This window comes from Emydura macquarii, unplaced genomic scaffold (assembly GCF_026122565.2).
Source record: "Emydura macquarii macquarii isolate MOO-44397 ecotype Brisbane River unplaced genomic scaffold, CSIRO-AGI_Emac_v2 contig_3470, whole genome shotgun sequence".
Lineage (NCBI taxonomy): Eukaryota > Metazoa > Chordata > Testudines > Chelidae > Emydura > Emydura macquarii.
In genome coordinates, this window is record NW_027133607.1 from 2,154,869 (window position 1) to 2,176,731 (window position 21,863).

Genomic DNA, 21,863 nt, shown 5'->3' on the forward strand with positions numbered 1-21,863 from the left:
CTGCTGAATATAAAACACCGTCTGCTCAGCTAAGGCAACATTTGGAAGTTTTTTTGTTTAAAAGCAAGTGAACTTCTGTCCTTGTGAAAGGTGGATTTGGTTCCACAGCCCCCAGACTGAAGTTGTGTGTTTAGCAGTAGAACAGGCTTTGGAGTCAGATAACTGCTCTCTCTCCATTAGCTCCTTAGCTTCTCTGTTGAGGCTGCTAACAAGGGTGTCTGTATGCCAGAGACTATCTCCTTTTCCTCCTTGAATGTTTGAAATTATTTCTCCTCATGATCTGGCCCTTTAAGAAGTCCTACCAACTCTTCCCCCTGAGAACACCACAAGCAAGAGTTGAGGCAGAAGGACACCACAGTTGTGAGAAAGGGAAGAATCGGAAACGCTGGATATTTTTCCCCAGGAAGCATTACTTGGCACAGATTTCTATATGTGGGTGCTTCTTCCAGATCCAGCAACTGGTGAATGACTTTGTATTGCCCCATACAAAAAGACACAGAAAACGAACTTACAGACTCACTGCCTAAGCTGTCCTTATCTAGTTGCAGGGGATCTGCGTGCATTACACAAGGCACACGTGAGAAAAGACCAGAATGGTGACATTATTGCCTTCCTGCTGACCTGTCTGGTATTGCGCTGTGATTACTAGAGATTCTCTTGTCTGTTAATCAATGCCTTCTGCCAAGTTCCTGGTGTTGTGGGAATGCTGTGAAGTGGCGAAGGCCCTTTGCACCTGTGTGGAGGAACAGGTGTACTGTTTCTGTAAACCTGTAGTAATAGCCAGATTGCAAGGAACTGAGAGATGTTCTAGACAAAGAAAGACAGAAAGAGGGAGAAATCCTGGCCTTATTAAATTTTATGGGAGTTTTGATGTTGACTTTCAGTGCGGCCTAGGTTTTACTCAAAGAGTCGTTTAGAGATGATATGGTTTTCCTTATTTGAATAAGGGTCCTCATTCAGTATGAGAAGAAAGGACTTTTTTTCTGAGGGTCTCTGCCATTATCACATGACATTGTATAGGCTACAGAGAATACTACTGTAGGTATAGATACATGGAGATTGAGCCTACCACAACCAAAACTAGCCAACTGCCTTCTCAGTGCTGCGGTGAAAACATATGCTCAAACCTGTTAAAAGTAGGTATGGGTTAACTTGCCTGTGCTGTGTTATATCTGTCTCTTTAAATCAATCCTCCCTGCTTTTTGCCACAGCTACGTCTACACTGCAATATGGCTGTGTACACCAAGGCTACGTCTACACAGCAATACGGCCGTGTACACCAAGGCTACGTCTACACAGCAATACGGCCGTGTACACCAAGGCTACGTCTACACAGCAATACGGCCGTGTACACCAAGGCTACGTCTACACAGCAATACGGCCGTGTACACCAAGGCTACATCTACACTGCAATACGGCCGTGTACACCAGGGCTACGTCTACACTGCAATACGGCCGTGTACACCAAGGCTATGTCTACACTGCAATACGGCCGTGTACACCAAGGCTACATCTACGGCTGGCCCATGTCAGCCGAATGGGCTTGTGGGCCGCAAGGTGCAGGGCTATCAAATTGGTGTGTACACATTCAGGCACAACAATTGGATAGCCCTGCAGCCTGAGTCAGCTGACCAGGGCCAACTGTGGGTGTTTTATTGCAGCGTAGACATACCGTAAGACTCACTGAGCATGTAAAGGAGAGGCCATACCTGGTAGGGGATGTCCGAGGGGCTGAGGCAGATGCTTTTAATGTGCTGTAGGTACCCAAAAACAGCTTTCAGTCTTCTCTGAAGAGGTGACCTGTCACAAAGGTGTCATTGTGTAACCCCCTGCAGTGTGTGTTACAGAGCCCTGTCTGTACCAATCCAGAAAGCATATGAATTGGTACAGCCCCTGTCTCCAGAGCTTAGCTCAAGCTGGCATTGTTTACGATTTTAGCTGTGGAGGTGCGCAGCTCAATCCCCAATGTGTTGACCACAAGGGTGGCCATCACTGTTACTCATCACATTCATGTCTCCAGGAAAGTCTGCCCAGCTCTTGGGGACATGAGTGACATTTCTCAGGCCTTGCATTACGTACTGAGTGTGAAAGCACATGGATTTCCTTCTTGTGCCTTGCTCCTGTATGGTTCCTAGAATTAAACCAATATGGGTTGTTCATAAACGGTGTTACATTCTTAGTAAACTTTCTTGTTTCAAGGGTTGAGGGTGGGGGAAAGGATGTAGTGTTATTTCTCTCAGGAAGTACAGATTTTGTGCACTGTGAAGACCCAACTGTATGTTGCCCGAGACACTGCAAAGGCTCCATATGAATGCCAAGCAATTGATCTAACAAGGATCCCCCTCTCTCCCCAGCTCATACTCTCCCCACAAACTCTCTCGGACATGAATCACATCTTCATGTATATTTGTACAACACCTAACACACTGGGTTCTGCTATGGTCCTTTGACTGCTACAGCAGTATCAATGTTTAATAATAAAGGAGACCTACTGAGGAATCTGATCCTATAATGCTCCAGGCAAGGAGGAGAATATATCACAAGAGAGAAGATCTTAAAGGTGACAAAAGACATACGTTAGAGAGCTGAGCCTTGCAATTTTATCATCAGTCCTACAAAAGGGAAGCTTTGATTATGGACAGAGGATTTGGTCTTGGTGAGTAAAATACAAGGTAACTGTATGCTTGAATTCTCTCTCTAGATGTTAGTTTATTAGGTTAATTGGCTAATAAAAGACATTCTTTCACTACTGAGACCTCTGCTGTTTTATGCTTCTAGCTTGGCCTCTTGGCCTTGGGATGTGATGATGATGTTTCCATTTGTTCCTCCATTATCTAGTGAATGGTTCAACACACAGAATAGCAAGCACAGTATGACCCACTTCGAAACTCCATCCTTACTTTTCAATGGAGTGACATGGTCTTTCCCCAGGCCAAAGCTACGCACTAGAGTGCAACATGCTGTGTTTGCATCTATCACTTGTAAATATCATCAGCCAGCGCTTGTACAGGTGCACTTCAAAGTGGGTATCATTTAGTTATGTGAGTGCTCGGCGGGTGAAATTCACCTCTGTATAGAGGGCCAGCACCAGGCCTATTGGCACCACTTAAATCTCACATAAGCCATTTTGCACGAGGTGAATTTTATCCAGTGGGACCAAGGTCTAAGGAAACATGCCCCCTTCATCTAAGAATGTGAAGTGAAGATGAGCTCCTCTGCACCAGGCGAATAGAGATAACCTTGGGGCACTGTTATACACTAATTTCCAACACTGGAAAGTGTGTGTGGAGGAAACTATAAAGTTTTTATTGAAGTATGATGAAGACTGTTTTCAAGAACAGTGTAACCTTAAAAATGGAAAAGTAAGGGAGTTAAAATGGAACCATTTACCAAGCAGTAAAAACTCCACTGCATGAGGTCCTGTGTGTGTACAAAATTATAGGATTTGAAGCTATTTATTCAGTCCAGTGTCTGAGTGGCTGGAGGATCATAAAGTGCTTTTAATGTTTTCTATATAGGGAAGAGAATGTAAGTTTGGATAAAATAAGCACAGATCCCACACTCCTCCTTTTCTGCCAAGCCTGTTTCAAGTCTGATTCAAACTTGAGTAGCAAGTCTGATGGCCTGCTGGCTTCCCCCTTGGTTCTAGCAGCTGCTGTTCCACCCTGAATGGAGGCTGTCTGCATGACTGCCTCAGTTTACATGCAATTCACATTTTCAACCTTTTCTTTGCAACCAGGAGTGCTAGAAGTGATTTTTTGTTTTTAAGTGGAAGCTTGCATTCCAAAATCATCCTGGAACTCTGGGAATCTCATGTGCCTCTGCCTTAATTGAGTTCTACTCATGGCTCAATCTAACCCTTACTCAAGGGAACCAAACCGTCAGGAGCTCAGATGAACATGAGCTGATCACATTTTCAACATCTGTACGATGTACAACAGGTAATGTCCTGTTTCGGTGTCTCAAATGGGCAGAGCATGGTTTATGGGTGGAACTTTGGAGTGTATCATTATTCCCTCTCCTCCAAATTTCAAACCCTGAAAAAAAAAAGTCCAGCTTACATGTACCTCTGATCTACCTAGTTTCAACTGAACTACTGGCCAATCGACATTTCTTGTTTTATTTCTATGTTGGCTGAAAAAAAAACAGTGGAGACTCATCAGAGCAAACAGGCTAGTAGCGCCTGTCCTGTTTTGCATTAGATACAGCAGGATCTATAATAGGGCTCCAAATGCACTTTTGTGTGTTATCCATTTTCAGATAACACCAGCCTCCAGTGATGAGATGGAAATGTGATAGGCAACCTGTTCTCCACATTTTAATAAGAGCTTAGTTTTATTATATAGTGACTTTCATCTATAAACACTAACGAACTTCACTTCAAGGAGCAAAAAGACTTTGTCTACGAATCAATTCACCCATCACTGAAATATGGACTACTCTGGGGAGGACATGGCATCTCTATAACAACTCATCACAATATTACACAACAGTTTGCAGCAGAAAGTGAAGATGTGTGTTCTGCCCAGTTGAAAGGTTAGTTAAGAAGATCTTAACTGAAGGTTGATACCAGAACTAACCTCCTTAAATCTTGAGGACAATCCTCTAGGAATGTTAATGACCACAAGTGAAATGAAGAGGTGACTTGGTTACAGTCTATAAGTATCTACATGGGGAACAAATATTTAATAATGGGCTTTTCAACCTAGGAAAGAAATGTATAACACAATCCAATGGCTGGGAATTGAAGCTAGACAAATTCAGACTGGAAATAAGGCAGACCGTTTTAAAAGTGAGAGTAATTAACCACTGGAACAATTTACCAAGGGTCGTGGTGGATTCTCCATCACTAACAATTTTTAAATCAAGATTGGACTTTTTTTTCCAGAAAGAGATGCACTAGGAATTATTTTGGGGGAAGTTCTATAGCCTGTGTTATACAGGAGGTCAGACTATATGATCACAATACTTCCTTCTGCCTTGGACTCTATGAATCTATGGTCAGAATTTCCATCAGTCAATTCTAACAGAAGGGAAAAATAAAAAGAAAGATATAGAAAGTAGCTGCACTGCTGCTCAAGAGTGGAGTCTTAAGAGTCCAGAGCTATCTGAAACATATACCCTGTGAATATTACAGAATACAGAACATTTCTATTTTGTGGTGCTCCCATCAGTTATTTTCATACCGTCTAAGTGGAAAGAGGACCAAAGCAAAAACCCTGTATTAAAAAAAAATTGGGGAAGACCTGGCGCAGATCCAAATTCTGCAGTGTGGGCAAGCAGAGGCAAAATCTCCATGTATCCCTGCAGCCCAGTGAGGGAGGAAGCAGCAGGGCAGCTGGATGGTGGCTGATCTCCTCCTCCCCCCACCCATACAGCTGCAGCCTGCTGTGGTGCCTCTGCCTCCACCCCCTGATTCACCTCAGCGGGCAGTCTGCAAAGCAGGAAGCAGTCCTGGGATTCCAGCAGCAGGGAAGGAGAAGCAGTTGGGGGGGGGGGGGAAGGAGGAGAGCAGCCGGCAACCAGCCACCCTGCTGCTTCCCCCTTCCCCAGGCTGCAGGGACACTGAGAGTGCCACTGCCATGGGGAGACACTGCCTCCTTGATGCTGGGCATCACCACCAGAGGCATCCTGAGAAATCTGGGGGTACGGGCCATGTGAACCTTTCATCTGTGCATGTTTAATATGCCCCTCCAAAAAAGTTCATGTTTTAATTCCTGAGCATGCCCTTTATAGATGGAAAATTTTAGGGTTCTAATCATTAAAGATGTTGGCAGGACCTCATCCTCCATATTTGTGTATCTAGCCCTTCATGTATTTGCGTTTATTAAAATTCTCCAGTATGACATATTTAGTTTGACCCAAAGTGTTTCATTCTCCCTTTGGATTTGCCAAAAATCCCAAAATATTTAGTTAGACCTAAACCATTTCCTCCCCGCCCAATGTTTCGGAGGCGCTGCTGGGTGGCAAGGTGGTGGTGGTGGGGTGGGGAGCGGAGAATAATCAGTTATTCCCTCCAGCTCTCATGTGAAATGAGTGATTATAGCATTTAGCCAGTAGGAGGCTCCAAAACTGAATGGTGGCAGGAATATATAGATTGATATAGATGCCTGTCTGGAGATCTGAAGAGCCTAAAATGTCCGTGTTGCTGTTACCATGGTTTCTCTGTCATACAAAAGAAAAAACTGGCATAAAAGAAATGTACTCTTTGGACAATAATGGGTCAGAAGAGTTCATGATCTGTCTTCATTACAGCCTGGCAAACCACAATTCATTGTATACTCCTCCATTGTCGCCTTCAGTGCAGTACTGGAAGCCCTAAGATCTTGGAGCTAGGCTCAAGGGTTGAGAAATCCCACAAAAGATGTCAGGCCAAAAAGCCTGGTGGTTAGGCCAGGCTGTGATCTGAACAGGGAATAGCTGGTTCTGCACAACTCATGGTTGTTTTGTATTTTCACAGTGGTCACTGAATCATAAAAGCTTCAGGCACCACTTGTGACTCATTTCAAGTGTGAGAGAAAGCCATAAATTTAACCACCACATATCACAAGCACAACACAGAACAGGGCCCCTAGCTACACAAAAAATGTTTAAACAGTTTTCATATGAGAGTCTGGTTTTCTTTATGTTTAGCGCCCTACAACATCTAAGTTTTTGAGATCAGGGCCATTTCCACTTTCATTGTACCTTACATTCTGTCACTTGTCAGTTTCCTCACTTACCATTCCACTGCCAGGGATTTTAATCTCCAGTTCTCTATGCACCAAGTTGAAGGCCTAGCAGTTTTCATGTATTATTCACCTCCATTTGCAATACTTGTTAAACAGTATATGTTCATTGGAGTTAATAAATCACCATTTACTCCCCACCCCCCTTATTTCCTAGAAAAGAGTTATTACTCACACTCTCTCTCCCGACAGCAGTTTTGTAGTTACCACAGATTTCTTTGTATTCATGAAGCTATTTATCACTGTACCTGTCTTAAATATTAGCACAGTAAGCTTCCTTTAAAGGCCTAAGTTATAACCTGTCTTATGTATGTGGAGGCATATGTGTGTCTGATGTGGAATTATATGAATTTCCTCCCAGTTAGTTGGGTGACATCTCCCTTGGCTTGGAAAATTCAAGGTTATTAATGTGTTCATCAAAGAAAAAAAAACATTTTCTTCTTTATGCATTTAACTGAGGAAACAAGACTGAATCTTGAAGGTCTACTCTTACAAATCAGCTGGTGCTCATTGACTCCCAGAAGAGTTTTACCTGAGTAAATGGGGAGGGATGGATTGTGTTTGGCCATTATATAGGTGCATAAGGGAAGAGGCTCTTCCCTACCATTTGTATTCCTACAGCATGGTCACATGGACAGGGAGTTGGGCTGGGCCGCAGAAGCAAAGCTGAATGAAAAATGGTAAATATTTTCCCTGAAATGCATTGAAAGGTTCAGTTTTTTTTAACCAAAAAAGTTATGATTATTTTTTTGTTTCTTTTCCCCTGCAACAGAGCATGCTCCACCCCCATCATTAGATGTCCCAGGAACCTCTCAGATTATCTCTGCTGTCTAGCAACTTCATGTGATTTGTTTACATTCCCATCACCGATATCAATACAGTCCCATGCATCAATATTATATACAGTGCATCTCTACCTTTAGCCCTTTCCCATAGGACCAAGGAGGATCAGAGGTCTCACTTCCTTGAGATCTCAGAACTCAGCTGGCCCTGATTACTTCCTCTGTCCATCTGGTGTTTCCTTTCTTCTTTAGGGGATGGACCCATCCAGCCTGATCAACCAGTTAGCTTATACTTCCCTAGTCAGTCTTCTACAGGGGAGCTGATTGATGCCTATGCTATCAGAGTGCTGGTTCACCTTACTAGCTCCCAGAACTCTCACATCCTCTCTTTCCTTTTTCCATCCCCAGTGGAAAAAACCTGAAAGCCCGATGGGGAAAAAAAGAGACATTTTAGCAAAAAATGAATCAAAAAGCCATTTTTCAATCAAATACTATGTTTAGAGCAGGTCAAAAAACTGTCATCTGCTCAGGAGACTGGAGCTCTGTTCCTTGCCCTGTTATTCACTTGCCGCTTAACCTTGGGCAAATCACACTCTGTGTGTCTGTTTCGCCTCCTGCTTTTTGTCTGTCTGGTCTATTTAGACTGCAAAGTCTTCATGTCTCTTACTATGTTTTTGTACAGCGCCTAGCACAAGAGGGCCTCTTATAGGGAATCTCAGTAGAGACCGCTACATGCTATTGTAATAGAAATAAGGAGCATAAACCTAGTTCCTCCACTACACCAGCCGGAGGAGGGAGCTCTCAGTACCTTCTCCAGTGGTCCTGCTGTGCTGCCTAGGAATACATTCTGTCTGACCAGTATGGTATTCAGCAGGGAATAACTTGTATGAGGGAAGCTCAATGCTCTTTCCATTTTCAAAATTCACAAAAATCTAGCCCTGTGTAACTACAGGACTTGCTCCAAGCAGAGGAAAAGTTGTTTTCTATAGATCAGTCACTCGTGCTGTGTTAGGATTAGGATTCTCTTGATTCAGAAGAAAACTTTTTATCCTCCATGCACAGACCTGATGATCTCATTATTATCTATAATTTACAATAGGAAAAAAAAAGCAAGAAATGGAGGTTGTAGAAAATGCCTTCTTGTGGTCCTCATTTAGGGTGATAGTGGGCACACTCATGGTCTAAACATGAGACTCTAGGGTTACAATCCTGGTTCAGAGTGTCATCATAGGAGTCATTCAGTCTGATATTTTTCAAAGCCATATAAGGAATTTGGATGTCCAGGTATCCTAGACAGCTTTCAAAATTCCAACCTATTCCCCTGTGATTCTGAAGAATTTTCCACTTGGGGATCCTCCCTGATTCCAGCTATCAGTGTGTAGCCATTGATATAAATGCATTGGAGCAACCTTTAGTGTAGACAGGCAAAAGACATGATTTGTACTGATGCAGCTTAGTCCCATGTTTGCAACAGGAGTAAGTGCCACTAAGTCCAATAGTGGCTTTGCCTGTCTATACTAGGAGTTGTGTCACTGCAGCTACTCAGATGAATGGCTGCCAGTGGATGAAATCAGGGCAAATCTTCATTATAGACAAAAGTTAGCTTCTCCCTCTGTAGAATGAACCTACTTTATGGGGTATACAGGCAAGTAACTATACTTACCTACTTCACAGGAGTATAGGCCTATCTACTTCATACTGTGAAGATTAAATTCAGCAGTATTTATATAGCTCTTTGAAAAACACAGACCTAATCTGAGATAAAGTTGGAACTGTACCTCCTCAGAGCATCCTGGAGTTTTATGGACGTTCAGGTTTGGGTTAGAGCTGTGTGGGTTGTTACATTAAGTACTTGTATTCAGAGAGAAATCAGCACGGAACACAGAGAGATGCAAACCCATGAAAAGTCTTTATTGAACTACACTAAAACCAGGCAGGACTGGCTGAGCTATCCCCTAATAGTCTAACTCTATTGCTATGGCAACAAGCTAAGCTCTGCTGCTACGGCAACCTAGGCAATAAGGCAAGACACAAAATACACAACATGTATCATAGGCCAATCTCTGGGCCTAAGGATTACTATGTTCTGCTTATCAGTAGATGTGATATTATCAACATATACAGCACACTGGATTTCTGCAGATTTCAAGGTGTGAAGGGTTCAGTTGGAATAGTTCCCTAACATTTGAAATTAGAGAGACCATCAGTAAGATAACCATGTGACCCGAAGATTTTAAGAAATAATGTTTCATTTCCAAGAATTTGTGCCTGCAAACATCATCAGAAAGGAAAACAAGGGACCAAAATCTCTGCATGTGCACACTCAAGTCCTGTAAATGAAAAATGGTTCAGACGTTAGGGCCCTCATATAAGACTTGAAAATGTGGATTCAAGTCCCTGCTCCACCGCAGACTGCTTATATGACCTTGAGATGGTCATTTAGTGCCTTACTTTCCATCTGTAAAGTAGGGATAAGAACACTTCCCTACCTCACACAGATGTTGCGGAGATTATTGATGGCTTGAAAATGGAAATCTCTTCCCACAAAAAGCCAAAAAAAAGGTTGCATTTTTAAAAAAAAAATTGAATCCCAAACTAAGATGAAACATCAATTTACAATGCTTTTTGTAGGAAGGTTTTTCTAGACAAATTCCACTTCAGGAGAACCAAAATGAAATGTTTCAGCTTCCCAGTATGAGGGATCACAGATCTTAAACCTGGGTCTGCAGACCACAGCTACCAGCCAGCAGCTCACTTGTACAAGCAGGAAGTGTGGGTAGGTTGACCCTAGCTCAGCATAGGCACCACCCAATGAGACAGCTGTCCTCTCTGGTTGGCTGAGGCTCACTATTTAAGCCAGAAAGAGGCACAGGAAGTTGTCTGGACAATTAGATGAATCCCTGGCTAACTGCTACATTGAACTTGGACCTCTCACCTGACTCCTGAGCCCTGCCTTGTCCCTGATTCCTGCCTTTCTGTTCCTGCTTCCTGCTCTTCTGCCTTATTTTAGATCCCTGCTTCTATACCCTCACTCTAGTAACTGACTGTGACCCTTGGCTTGACTCCTGGCTCTGGTTCCTGTCTCCTGACCACATCTGCTGTAACTGCCTGTGTCTAGGTCTGCAACACCCAGATGTCCATATAGAAGGCTTTTGTCGGTTTCATAAATGAAGATGACAAGAGCCTTCCAGCTTAGCTGTTGGAGAGCCAGAGAGTGGGCAATTAGCCTCACCCCAGCTCCTGGGCTACAGATACTGAGCATTCTAGGTCTGCTTCTCTGGAGTCAGAGATGGGCAGGTGGGGGAAGCGATGGGGGAAGCTGACACTCAGGGCCCTCTTGGAAAGCCTTTGTCAATTTTTCTGGCATAAAGTAAAAAACAAGAGCCTTCCAGGTGGGCATCCCTGGGAGCTCTCGTTTTGGTTTTCATGATGGAGAACTGAAATTTTTAAGAGAAAATAAATTTTCCTGTGGAAAATTTGTTTAATGAAAAGAGTATTTTCTATTGGAAAAATAATTCTGACAGGTTTTTCTTTTTAACTGGCTCTAGGATGATAAATATGTTAAAAATTGTGAGGTAATGTCTTTTATTGGGCCAACTTCTGTTGGTGAAAGTGACAAGCTTTTGAGCTTATGCAGAGCTCTTCTTCAAGTCTGTGTAAGCTCAAAAGCGTGTCACTTTTACCAACAAAAGTTGGCCCATAAAAGACATTACCTCACCCACCTTGTCTCTCTTATATATCCTGGGACTAACATGGCTGTAACAACACTGTATACAGCAATTAAAGATTGTGGGCACTCAAACATTTTGGTAATGGGGATGGTATAAGTGCTTGAGGTGGGGACAAAATGGAGAAAGTATTGTTGTGGCAAATTAATAAAACACATGTACATTTTAAATCATTTGACACATGAGTAATCCAGAGACACTATAATGCTAATGTTTAGGACCTTAGAATGTGTGGGATCCAATCACTCATATTAAAGATCTGGTCCATATCACCTTTTGTTAGAAAAAAAGAACCACAGCATTCTTCATCATGAAACTTGGCAGCCCTAGTGTGACCATAAATTTAGTGAGGAAGTTTATTTGCTGCAAAGTATCTAACCAAGCCATTTAATTTTAGCAGCCTGACTTTTGGAAAATGTCACTTTAAAACGCTAGAGTGTCAAGGTGGAAGGAATAAGGGGGGCCTTTATTTTTTTTAAACAAAGTCTTTGTTGTCTTTTAAAATGCCAAAGATGAAAAACGCAACAGCTTTCAGAGCAGGTTACATGTGCAAGCACTCACATACGCTGACACAGTTAGACAATCAAGTACATTAACTGTACTAGTAACTTCTGATTTTAGGAACAATCCTGAGGCAGTGGTGGTGCATAAACTCTGCATTTTAGGAGTAGCCCAGGGAAGCATTGTAACTCAGGCACACCTCTGAGTCATAATTCTGATTCAGCTTCCTTTCGGCTCCTATGGATTAGCAATTACTCTTGGCCTATAGCAACAGCAAATTACTCAGATACTCTGGCCAGCAAGAGTGAAGCTAAGATTGCACCCATTGTCCACCAACCTGCTGATATGTTTTAGGCAAATAACCTTGCTTACTACTATGCATTCAGGCCTAGGGTTTTGGGTAGCCCATATAGGGTACATATACACAGCAATTAAACACCCAGGGCTGGCCTGGGTCAACTGACTCGGGCTCTCAGGGCTTGGGCTGAAGGGTTGTAAAATTGCTGTGTAGACATTCAGGCTCAGGCTGGTGCCTGAGCTCTGGGACCCTGCAAGGAGGGAGGGTCAATTTATATGCAGCCATGGCCATGTTGCAGGTCTTTTATTCCAGTATAGATGTATCAATAGAGTCATAAACGGGAGTTGTCGCTCATGTGGGTGCATGGTCCAAGGCAAAAATCTAGCCATTGACTTTCCATAAATTGTTAAGAACATAGATTCAGATGCCGTCTCTCATGCTGAGTGGTATTAACTCCTCAATTATTCACACTGGTTTCAGTGGGATTACTCACAGTATTCACTGTAAGTAGAGGTCATCAAAGTCTGGCCCTTTAATAGCTTTCCAACAGCATTTCAATACAATTTGGCATCATAATCTATTCATCTTCTCTCTTCTCTTTCTTTTCATCTATTGGCTTTATTGCAGAGGGAAATCCAGGGCTAGATTCTGCAACTAATTCCAATGGGGTGTTTGCTTGTTTCTCAATAAGTCTCATTAATTTCAATGGGGCTAGTTAACAGCATAAGGTTGTACTCAGTGTAACCAACAGTGACAGAATCCGACCATTATTCTGCCCCACATCACTCAGAAATAGAAGACAAGTGTAGGCTATAAAGGCAGGATTCATGTGAACTTTTGTCTAATTTATCACCAGCACAGGTTTCAAGAGAGAGTCATCACAATATTTCTAAAGAATGCTGTTAGACCAGGAGTAAAATACAGCCTTCTATTGGCAGTGACTGGAGGTAAAGCCATTAAAAGCTTTAAAAGTCTTGCTTAATATGAAATACTAAAGCATACAATTACCAAAATAATAATAATAATAATGAAATTCAACCTTTTCCTGGGTAGAAATGCCGAACAGCTGTTTCAAAAGGAGAAACAAGGCGTACTGTGTTTTTTATACAATGTTTTTCAGTTTACAATCCACGCACAAGGTAAACCTAATTGTAAGAGATCTGGGTAAAAAATTTTGATTTTAGAAAATATTTGTAGAAATTTCCAAAAAATTGAAAGAAACCAGTAAAAATTCTGAAACAGGCAGAAGACAGAGGATGATCTCATAGATTCATAAATTCCAAGGCCAGGCCCAGAAGGACCTTTGAATCTAGTCTGATCTCCTGTGTAACACAGGTCAGAAAATTTCCCCAAAATAATTCCTAGAGCACATATTTTAGACAAACAACCAGACTTAAGTTAAAAATCATCAGTGATGAACAATCCACCACTACCCTTGGTAAATTATTCCAATGGTTAATTACTCTGACCATTAAGAATGCCTTATTAACATATTTAAATAAGCTAAAGGCCACGCTGGATAAATGGATGTGATCCTTGGCTCTGCCATAGTGTTCCTATGTGATGCTAGGAAAATCACTTACAGCATGGTTTTCACAGGTGGCCGCTAATTGTGTGTCCCTCATTTTTTGGGTGCCCAATCATTTTAAAGATGAGAACTGAGGCCCGGAGGACCAGATTTTCCAATGTACTTAGGTGTCTATGGAGGAAAATGGGTGTTTTCCATGCAATGGAACAGCAGTGGTTCCACTGCACTGGGAACCTTTTAAGTGTTACAAATATATAGGAAGTCACATAAATTAAAATTAGAAAGCAAAGCAAATTGTGGCAGACACCCACCATGGCAGTTATCAGCAACTGAATAAAGGGTCTTACAATGGACCATGTTAGGCAACCTTAACTGTAGGTGTAGCCACCAGCTCTGCCTATAATAAATAATGGGATTAAAACCACTCAGGTTTGCAGAAATTTTATATTCAATACATTTTATTTGACCTGTTCTAACTATAACTTCTTTTATAGTATTTTCTCAGCCTGTTTCTCCTCTCTCACAGTTCTCTCATTACCTACCTTGAAACCAATATTAAAATATAAGAAAAAAATGTATTTATAGCACACCCTGGGGTCTAAGTGCAATATTACAAATAGAATTATTTGATTTTATGACAAATAGACTGAATTTTATCCTGTTTCTCTCATTAGTGAGAAGCCACATGTCCTACCTGGTGAGCAATTTGCAAAAGGAAGACTTTGTCATGTCAGTATTTGATCACTTCACTTCCTGCTCCTCTTTTAGCTTCAGACCTTAAGTGTTGAGCCCCATTCCATAGAATTCCTGCTCCTGACCTACCCATTAGGAGTCTACTTAACCATCAAAGATACAAACTTGGTTCTTCAGGTTAGCACACAGTGCTGTGTTTACCAGAGTTCAGTTACAATTCAGTTTTAAGGCCTGATCCAAAGTCCATGAAATTCAATGGAAATTTACTTAATTGGGCTTTGGATCATACCTGTAATGATTGATTCTTTGGAGCATCACCAGGCTGAAGGCCTCCACAAGCTACAGTCCAAGGACTTCACTGAAGTAGCAGAGAAACAGATTTACCAGAAGAGACCAAATAAGATTCTGAAGGATCCTCCTCTAAGAGCCAATTTAGATGAGAAGAAGAGTTCTCTCGTTATATCAAAAGGCTATGATGCCCCACTAAATTATTCTAATAAAGCCCAAGACTGTGATGCTGACTTTCTAGACAATTTTTTGAGACGCGTATTTAAAATCACAGCAAACCCATCAACATTTATGAGTTTGCCCCTGAGTAACATGTATTGCCCCAGAAGCAAAGTAGAGCTTAGCTCATCAGAGAATCATTGCTTGACCCCTGGCTCTCCACTTGCTTTGAGGAATGCATTCTGTGCCAGCCTGTTACCTGGTGCAGATCACTTCCCTCTCTGTGACAGTTCTGCTGTCCTGGTTGGTTCACTGGGAGATCGACCCAAAGCTCCTCCCACTCCTCATTTTTGTCCACCCACTCTTCACCCATCCACATGGAAAGAGGGAGTCATCTCCCCACAGAGGCTGCTCTCCCTCATGTGCTATACCCCAAGTTGCAAATAGCCCATGTAGAAAACTAAAGGGCATAAAAAGCCACCTTACTGCCTCACCACCTCATAAGTTTGTGGGGCAAGGCACAATCTTGCCCTTAACACCGCAAATGCGTTACTATAATCAACATTGAGTTAGACTGAAATATGTTTATGTCAAAGTAATACATTTGGAAGGAAAATTAAAAATAAAACTGTTTCCCTACCGCACATCTTAATTAAAATAGAAAGGGTAAGCCATTGTCATGGGACTTCAGTGAGACTTTTCACCTAAGCAATGGGAGCAGGATTTAGTCCTGGTATATAATAGGGCTGGCCAGAGAACAACAATTCCATTTCATTAAATACTTTCAAGGTTTCCAAGTTTGTTTTTGTTCCGATGTGGAACGAATAATTTTTGTTGTAGCTGAAATTTTCCAGGAAGAAATGAGAGACCTAAATTCAAGTCTCTGCTCATCATCTCCCACATCCCATGCAAGTGCTGTAACCACTTGGATTTTAGCCACTTGGATCTCTGTGTCATTTTGATGAAATTTTCATTGAAACCAAGAAGTTTTGATGAAATGGCATTTTTCAATGGAAAAAAAAGGCATTGTCAACATTTTTTCAATCAGGTCTAGTATGTAGGCTTGTTGTGACAATCTCCATCTTGGCTAACACTGGAATTGAACCAGAGAGCTCCAGAGCTAAAAAGCTTGAGTCTTTAATAACCTGAACAAATCAGTAATGCCCTCAAGCTACTAGCAGCAACACAACCATATTCTCTGTGAATTGGTCACAGAGAGAGACATATAAAACATACTGACCAGGGGGTTACATAGCCAAATCAAGCCACATTATTTTCTCCCATTATTAAACATGAATATTAGAATAGTGCCTAGAATCTCCCATTAAGATTGATGTTCCATGCTGGTAGGTGCTCTACAAACACATAAAATGATATAACCTCTGCCCTAAAATGCTTGCAATCTAAGAATAAAAATGATGGCGAGAATGAGGAGTACAATCAGCAGATACAAGACAATATTCATGGGTATAGATCCTGAGAAAGTTGTGGACACTTGTATAGCAGCAGCTGCTGGCATGTTTTGAGCCCTTCAGGGTCTCTTTGGGGATGACATGATGGCCTCCAGCTTGCTAGGAAGCTGTGGAGCTACAAAAGCATAGTTATACCAACTCTGTTCTATAGCAGTGAAACCTGGGCTTTGAGGAAGCCTGAAGAAGGGTTGATCGACATTTTCAGTTCTCATTGTCTTCATCAGCTGCTCCATATTAAGTGGCAGGATAAGATCAGCAATGAGGATACTCACAGCCAAACCCACCAACTGCCTCTGTCAGTGATGGTTTGGTTTGGTGACTTTGTTGGTATGGTCATGTTATCAGGAGAGAAGATCAATAAATTGCAAAGCATGTTTACCAAGGAATGCTGGTACATGGTGTGAGGCACTGTACCCCATGTACACCCTTATAGTGTGATCTGTGTATCATTCATGTTCACCCTTATAGTATAACTGTGTATTGTCTAATGCAAAGTATGTCACGTAAGGTTTTTGGAATGCCCATGACATACTGCACATTATTGTTATGGCAGCATGTTTCCTGCAATGTCATACATATGTACAGATATGAAGCTCTGCTATGTCATATACCCAAACATGTGTCTCACATGGTTTGAATAGATCCAGGCAATCACAAAGCTGACTGAGGATTCACGTCTTGCAGTGGCATGCATACAGGAACAACAGACTGGCCAGAGCACCTCATAAGACGATGCTCATTTGACTTAAGTGGATGAAGTCATGCCCATTGCCGGACAGGGCCAATCACCTGACCCCAGCGGGTGATGAGGAAACACGTTAAAGGCAGAGGCATCTTGGGCTCTGGAGCTCTCCCTTGGAATCCATCTATGAAGCAACATCAAGGACACAGCACCCACAGTTGCAAAGGAGTCAGCCAGCCTGTAGAGAGCATTATCTGGAACTATAAGGCTATTAAGGTGTTGAGTTTTAGTTTAGAATGTGATTTATCTTTTAATTAATTGTGATCAAACCTTGATTTATATTTTTCTGGCTTATAATCACTTAAAATTTGCTGTAATCACGAAACATATTTGTTTGTTTTATTCAAAACAGTGCACGTGGATTAAGTGTCTGTAGAGACTTTACTAAGAGTGACATAGCTGGTGCATATCAATTTCTTTGATAAATTGACGGACAAATGTAAATGAGCTTGCAGGGTACAGTAGACAGCACTGAATTCTGTAAGACGGCAGTTCCCGGGGTTGCATCTGGGACTGGGTGTGTTTGCTGGGGGTCAATCCCATGAGTAGCTGGCCAGAAATGCTCCTTCACTAGGTCAGGAACTGATTATTCGCAGAAGGCTGGACATGGGCCGACCCAAGAGAGGGTGGTTCACACAGCAAAACAGAGTAAGTTAGGGCCCCGGAGTGAAGGATTGGGGTGACACAGCTACATACCAGTCCAGATTGCAGGGGGTGGGGACATCATACATGGATGGTAATCATGTAATTGCCAAGAACTTCAATGGTGCAAAAGATTCATTTAGAGCAGGGGTGGGGAATGTCCGGCCCGCGGGCCGTATAAAGCCCGCGAAATCATTTGGTCCGGCCCGCGGGCCGGGTGGGAATTCGGCGGCAATTTGGCGGCGGGGGGAATTCGGCGGCGGACACTCAGCCATCTTCTGCATACCGCCATCAGGCCCTTGCCAGAAAAAAGGTTCCCCACCCCTGACTTAGAGTTATCAGTTTATACCAGCAGAGGATCTGTACCCTTAACTTCCTGGTTTACTGTGATTTTAATTTTTTGTTAGCGTAGATTTTTGTTGACTTTTTTAAAAAGAAAGAAAGAACAAACAAATAACTCTTCCAGAAAATTGAAGAATCATTATTGAAAATGTGCAGTTAAAATATATATTTAGAAATTAGGCACTGATTCTCTTTAAAAAAAAATCTTAGTATGCAAAGAATATCTACTATATTGCATGCAAACCTGGCATGCACCTTTGAAGCTGTGAAAAACCTTGATAGACAATTGCTCATTAAAATCTGATAATTGTAATCATAGTTCTATGGCTCCTAGTAATCTGTAAGAACAGAACTAAAATAATCTGTGCTTTTTAGCATGCAGCCCATCTACTGCACCTCCTAAGAATTAGAAAATAATAATAAAAAAGTATTTTTATCAGTTATGGGATTTAAAATCATAAATTAAATTATGTCTTTTTTATGTAGAAGACAAGGGAATTTATTTCCTTGATGTGTGAGTCTCCATCAAATCCAAATTCACAGGAAGAATACTTATGCAGATAGCCCTAACTTATCATGAGGTTAACGAACCGAAGCACTTGTCCAACCAAACCCATTTGGCAATGAATGAATTCACTTATTTGATAACCTGCAATATAGTATGGAATAAAACTGTCAAAATAAGAACTTATTTATGTCTTCCCAGTGCAGTGATCGCTTCTTAAGATTTTTTAAAAAATAATACATGTTTAATAGGTTACCAATATAAGAACAGCAGTGTAATGTGCTCTTAGCACCAATTTCTGCTCTCGGGGTATAATGAGAGCAGAATCTGGCCCATAGGATTTTGAGTGCCCCCATGTGTAGTTTTAATTATAACACTGAGTACAGAACTTGCCTTATGGACTCTGCTACCAATAATATTTCATAGGAAGTTAAGTATGTCTATTTCAAGAGTGAAAAAATAAGCATGGTAGATTGCTAGCAGTACATTTCCAGGTCTCTGGTTTCCTTTATGAATAAAATCACAATGGCATACAATGTACCAAAACTGCATGCAGAGAATTCTGGATTTGAGGCATTCTTGTCAACAAAGGCTTCTGATAAATGATCACTGCACAGGCAAAATGCTCCATTCTGACTTTCTGTGTTCTAGCTCAACCACAAGATATGGGCTTAATACAGGAACTACTGGGAGAATTTTAATGGTATGGGTAATACAGAAAGCCAGACTATATGATCATTAGGGTCCCATTCTGGCCTGAGCATCTATTAACTTGAGTAAACAGTCTGGAAAAATGTATTCTAAAAATTAAGCAACATTCATTCATTGGCAGGAATCACTTGACCACGTTAGAGGGTAAGCATCTCTGTCATCTGAGTAAGAAATACAAGAAATGGAAATACGGTGAGAGAGTCTTCTTAGGATATGTCTGCACTGACGGTAGCAAAGTTGCTGCCATCAGATCAATCTTTCTGGATCGATTGAGTGGTTAATGAAGACCCACTCAATCGATCAGGAAGTCGACCTAGTAAAACCACCTCCTCAAGTGGCGCAGTGCAGTGAAGACACCGCACAGAACGGAAGTACAGCAGTCGACGGGAGTTACACAAGCTACTCTGTGTAGCTTGCATAACTCTTGTCGACTGCCACCGAATTTCCAGGTAAGTGTAGACCAGGCATTAGTCTTCTGGTACAAAGCCAATCACAAAGTCCAGAATGAAGTGTGCAAGAGCTAGTGTGCAAGTGTGCAAATCATTCTTATTCAAGGGGATCCAGCTGTGCAATGAACATCCAGAGGAATCTGGCTGAATCAAGAGTCTGATCTGCTTGAGGAAATGCTCCAAAGCCTTCTTATGTGAAAGACCTTTTCCATCATAAACAGAACACTTACAGCATCAGCAGCTTCCTTCTTTCCCCAGTCCTTAAATCAGAAAAAAAAATTCTTCCCCAAGCAAAGATTTCTATAACCTAATAAGGGATTAAAAACCAGACATTCCATGACGTCCACTGAGGTCTTTGCTATTACTAATCTAATTTGCATAGAAGGTGCTCAGTGATGGGTGGCAGAATAAAACTCCAAAACAAGTAAATGGATGGAGGCATAAATGGATGGAGAGATGAATAAGAGATAGCCATCTAATATAAATCAGAAATCATTGCCAAAATACAAAAAAAAAAAATAGTCCATTACAGTGTTTATGGGCAGTTATTAGAACAGCTAAACACAGTACAGTATTTCCACCTATATACCACACCCCACCTTTCAACTGTCCTCTCACTGGCCCAGTTGGGAGCAGAATATGGCCCATAGAATTTTTCTGACTAGACGGCATCCCCTTGCAGGCGATGGGGACTCTCAGCCTTTTCACTTCTTGCTCATAAATCTTACTTGGGAGTTTTTCAGATTAACAGCTAAGCGTTTTAAATAATGTTAAAACAACTATGAGAAAACGGCACTAAAACCTATGGCCACCCTAAATATTTGTATGAAGAGCAAGAAGTTTAAAAGCACTTTCTGTCCTTCTGCTGACATGAGATGCCTGTACCGCTATGCCTCATCGACGTGCTGTTCCTTTTCAAATAACATCTGAGCACATCTCTCTCTCTCTCTCCCCCCCCCCCATTTCAGAGTTACTTGAAACAGATGTATGAAGTAGAATTTGTGTGGGAAAACACCATAACTAAAAAAAATATGGTATTACTTCAGGGGTGAATGTCTCAAGGTTTCATACGCCACCGGAAACAAATATTGAAGATGAAAGTCCAGATTCCCAAACATATTTAGGTGCCCAACTCCCATTGATTTTAGTGGCACCTTTTTGGAACTGGGAAAAACTGCTTAAAAGGAGAATTGAGAGTGAGATTTACCTTGGTGCAGAAGGGTAGCACAATGCTTATGCTTCAATTGAACTCCACTTAGCCCTATAGGAGATAATAAATAAAAAATTTATAAAATTGCTCATCTTGGAGATTCCATCTTAGATATGAAAGCCTCACTGTATTTTCCCTGGGCTTGCAAGCCATCACCAGTTATGAAGATTTTGCAGGCCAAATTCTTCCCCCCCATTGCAGGTAGAATTAGTCACTGCATTTGAAACTTAGCTAACCATGTTGTTGAAAACATATAGACTAGAGGAAAATCCAGCTCACTCTCCCATAGCTGTAATCACTCTGCAGTGCTAGCTGGAATACAAATTAGTAGAAACATACATTTAGCACTATTGTAAGCAGATGGGATACACAATAGACATATAGAACAATTGAGTAAGAATGTACCATTTTCCATAGGCATTTTCCAGAATAGAACTGCACTTTAAACTTTTCAGGCTGGGAGTTAAGTCCCCAATCCAATGGGAGTTGGGTAGCTAACTCTTAGGTCCCTTTGGAAAACCCCAGCCTTAATTATCAACTTTAACACAACTCTAAACTTGCAAGAGGTCCTAAAAAGCTAAGTGATAGTTTGTATTAAACGCTACTTGTAAATTTGTCAAATCACACTTTAAATCCCTAAATATATTGATCCTGTTCTGTGAGTTTTCCCTCTAGGACAAGTATAATCAGATTCAATTCTAACTCTGTGCTTCTGAAACAGATCATTGAAAAACTATTGAGTAAGAAACTCTAAATTGACTATTGAGGTATGTATCTAAGACTTCCTCCTCACTATTAGTACAGTTTAAAACACTCACCGTATCTGACTGCTTTAAACGCTCCAGGGAAAACTAAATGACTGCACTTAAAGCCATTTTAAGGTAGATCATTAATTATTGCTACAAACAAATCAAAGTCTTGGTAAATCAGGAAGGAGTGAGCATCTGTGTATTGCTCACATTCCCCAGCTGACAAATATCAGAGGTATGGCAGTCTGCAGCCATCACAAAGCTCCTAGGCTGCAAATTCCTAAATGGAACGAGGCTAAATAGTACATCACTTGAGATTGCACAATTTTATTCATG